Raw genomic sequence first — 5,000 nt, 5'->3', positions numbered from 1 at the left:
CTAAAATATATAATAAAGACATTTCAAATCAAACTGAAATGTATTGAAATGAATTTTTCCCATACATTTTTGACAATGTGAGGTGTGCATGGCAAAAAACACCACGGTGAAGGCATGTGAAATGATATGAAAATATCAAAAGTTAACTAACCAATGATATTGAAACATATAAATCGAATCATAACTATATGAAACTCGAATTTAAGCCATATTAAACTGGTAATATTGTGATTTTATGCCTGGTTTTTTCCATACGTTAGTTTAAATAGAAAAAATTTTCGAATATATATACATATATGAAGAATTCATATTAGCTATACTAACATGTTATGGAATATAACCTTGGCATATTGGCACTAAAATATATAATAAAGACATTTCAAATCAAACTGAAATGTATTGAAATGAATTTTTCCCATACATTTTTGACAATGTGAGGTGTGCATGGCAAAAAACACCACGGTGATGGCATGTGAAATGATATGAAAATATCAAAAGTTAACTAACCAATGATATTGAAACATATAAATCGAATCATAACTATATGAAACTCGAATTTGAGCCATATTAAACTGGTAATATTGTGATTTTATGCCTGGTTTTCCATACGTTAGTTTAAATAGAAAAAAATTCTCGAATATATATACATATATGAAGAATCTATATTCTATACTAACATTTTATGGAATATAACCTTGGCATATTGCCATTAAAATATATAATAAAGACATTTCAAATCAAACTGAAATGTATTGAAATGAATTTTTCCCATACATTTTTGACAATGTGAGGTGTGCATGGCAAAAAACACTCACGGTGAAGGCATGTGAAATATAATATGAAAATATCAAAAGTTAACTAACCAATGATATTGAAGCATATAAATCGAATCATAACTATATGAAACTCGAATTTAAGCCATATTAAACTGGTAATATTGTGATTTTATGCCTGGTTTTCCATACGTTAGTTTAAATAGAAAGTTATGGAATATAACCTTGGCATATTGGCACTAAAATATATAATAAAGACATTTCAAATCAAACTGAAATGTATTGAAATGAATTTTTCCCATACATTTTTGACAATGTGAGGTGTGCATGGCAAAAAACACTCACGGTGAAGGCATGTGATATAATATGAAAATATCAAAAGTTAACTAACCAATGATATTGAAGCATATAAATCGAATCATAACTATATGAAACTCGAATTTGAGCCATATTAAACTGGTAATATTGTGATTTTATGCCTGGTTTTCCATACGTTAGTTTAAATAGAGAGTTATGGAATATAACCTTGGCATATTGGCACTAAAATATATAATAAAGACATTTCAAATCAAACTGAAATGTATTGAAATGAATTTTTCCCATACATTTTTGACAATGTGAGGTGTGCATGGCAAAAAACACTCACGGTGAAGGCATGTGATATAATATGAAAATATCAAAAGTTAACTAACCAATGATATTGAAGCATATAAATCGAATCATAACTATATGAAACTCGAATTTGAGCCATATTAAACTGGTAATATTGTGATTTTATGCCTGGTTTTCCATACGTTAGTTTAAATAGAGAGTTATGGAATATAACCTTGGCATATTGACACTAAAATATATAATAAAGACATTTCAAATCAAACTGAAATGTATTGAAATGAATTTTTCCCATACATTTTTGACAATGTGAGGTGTGCATGGCAAAAAACACTCACGGTGAAGGCATGTGATATAATATGAAAATATCAAAAGTTAACTAACCAATGATATTGAAACATATAAATCGAATCATAACTATATGAAACTCGAATTTAAGCCATATTAAACTGGTAATATTGTGATTTTATGCCTGGTTTTCCATACGTTAGTTTAAATAGAGAGTTATGGAATATAACCTTGGCATATTGGCACTAAAATATATAATAAAGACATTTCAAATCAAACTGAAATGTATTGAAATGAATTTTTCCCATACATTTTTGACAATGTGAGGTGTGCATGGCAAAAAACACTCACGGTGAAGGCATGTGAAATAATATGAAAATATGAAAAGTTAACTAACCAATGATATTGAAGCATATAAATCGAATCATAACTATATGAAACTCGAATTTAAGCCATATTAAACTGGTAATATTGTGATTTTATGCCTGGTTTTCCATACGTTAGTTTAAATAGAAAGTTATGGAATATAACCTTGGCATATTGGCACTAAAATATATAATAAAGACATTTCAAATCAAACTGAAATGTATTGAAATGAATTTTTCCCATACATTTTTGACAATGTGAGGTGTGCATGGCAAAAAACACTCACGGTGAAGGCATGTGATATAATATGAAAATATCAAAAGTTAACTAACCAATGATATTGAAGCATATAAATCGAATCATAACTATATGAAACTCGAATTTGAGCCATATTAAACTGGTAATATTGTGATTTTATGCCTGGTTTTCCATACGTTAGTTTAAATAGAAAAAAATTCTCGAATATATATACATATATGAAGAATCTATATTCTATACTAACATTTTATGGAATATAACCTTGGCATATTGCCATTAAAATATATAATAAAGACATTTCAAATCAAACTGAAATGTATTGAAATGAATTTTTCCCATACATTTTTGACAATGTGAGGTGTGCATGGCAAAAAACACTCACGGTGAAGGCATGTGAAATATAATATGAAAATATCAAAAGTTAACTAACCAATGATATTGAAGCATATAAATCGAATCATAACTATATGAAACTCGAATTTAAGCCATATTAAACTGGTAATATTGTGATTTTATGCCTGGTTTTCCATACGTTAGTTTAAATAGAAAGTTATGGAATATAACCTTGGCATATTGGCACTAAAATATATAATAAAGACATTTCAAATCAAACTGAAATGTATTGAAATGAATTTTTCCCATACATTTTTGACAATGTGAGGTGTGCATGGCAAAAAACACTCACGGTGAAGGCATGTGATATAATATGAAAATATCAAAAGTTAACTAACCAATGATATTGAAGCATATAAATCGAATCATAACTATATGAAACTCGAATTTGAGCCATATTAAACTGGTAATATTGTGATTTTATGCCTGGTTTTCCATACGTTAGTTTAAATAGAGAGTTATGGAATATAACCTTGGCATATTGGCACTAAAATATATAATAAAGACATTTCAAATCAAACTGAAATGTATTGAAATGAATTTTTCCCATACATTTTTGACAATGTGAGGTGTGCATGGCAAAAAACACTCACGGTGAAGGCATGTGAAATAATATGAAAATATGAAAAGTTAACTAACCAATGATATTGAAGCATATAAATCGAATCATAACTATATGAAACTCGAATTTAAGCCATATTAAACTGGTAATATTGTGATTTTATGCCTGGTTTTCCATACGTTAGTTTAAATAGAAAGTTATGGAATATAACCTTGGCATATTGGCACTAAAATATATAATAAAGACATTTCAAATCAAACTGAAATGTATTGAAATGAATTTTTCCCATACATTTTTGACAATGTGAGGTGTGCATGGCAAAAAACACTCACGGTGAAGGCATGTGATATAATATGAAAATATCAAAAGTTAACTAACCAATGATATTGAAGCATATAAATCGAATCATAACTATATGAAACTCGAATTTGAGCCATATTAAACTGGTAATATTGTGATTTTATGCCTGGTTTTCCATACGTTAGTTTAAATAGAAAAAATTTTCGAATATATATACATATATGAAGAATCTATATTCTAATACTAACATGTTATGGAATATAACCTTGGCATATTGGCACTAAAATATATAATAAAGACATTTCAAATCAAACTGAAATGTATTGAAATGAATTTTTCCCATACATTTTTGACAATGTGAGGTGTGCATGGCAAAAAACACTCACGGTGAAGGCATGTGAAATAATATGAAAATATCAAAAGTTAACTAACCAATGATATTGAAGCATATAAATCGAATCATAACTATATGAAACTCGAATTTGAGCCATATTAAACTGGTAATATTGTGATTTTATGCCTGGTTTTCCATACGTTAGTTTAAATAGAAAAAATTTTCGAATATACATATATGAAGAATCTATATTCTAATACTAACATGTTATGGAATATAACCTTGGCATATTGGCACTAAAATATATAATAAAGACATTTCAAATCAAACTGAAATGTATTGAAATGAATTTTTCCCATACATTTTTGACAATGTGAGGTGTGCATGGCAAAAAACACTCACGGTGAAGGCATGTGATATAATATGAAAATATCAAAAGTTAACTAACCAATGATATTGAAACATATAAATCGAATCATAACTATATGAAACTCGAATTTGAGCCATATTAAACTGGTAATATTGTGATTTTATGCCTGGTTTTCCATACGTTAGTTTAAATAGAAAAAAATTCTCGAATATATATACATATATGAAGAATCTATATTCTATACTAACATTTTATGGAATATAACCTTGGCATATTGGCACTAAAATATATAATAAAGACATTTCAAATCAAACTGAAATGTATTGAAATGAATTTTTCCCATACATTTTTGACAATGTGAGGTGTGCATGGCAAAAAACACTCACGGTGAAGGCATGTGATATAATATGAAAATATCAAAAGTTAACTAACCAATGATATTGAAACATATAAATCGAATCATAACTATATGAAACTCGAATTTGAGCCATATTAAACTGGTAATATTATGATTTTATTCCTGGTTTTCCATACGTTAGTTTAAATAGAAAAAATTTTCGAATATATATACATATATGAAGAATCTATATTCTATACTAACATGTTATGGCATATTGGTGTTATTGTATTTTATTCCTGGTTTTCTATAGTTAGTTTAAATAGAAATAAATTTTTGAATTCAAAATTTTATATTCTATACTAGCATTACATAGAAATTATCCTCAACTGTTTGTTTCTTGTATAAAT

This window comes from Anastrepha obliqua, unplaced genomic scaffold (assembly GCF_027943255.1).
Source record: "Anastrepha obliqua isolate idAnaObli1 unplaced genomic scaffold, idAnaObli1_1.0 ptg000148l, whole genome shotgun sequence".
NCBI classification, from domain to species: Eukaryota; Metazoa; Arthropoda; class Insecta; order Diptera; family Tephritidae; genus Anastrepha; species Anastrepha obliqua.
Note: the sequence above shows the minus strand (reverse complement) of the source record.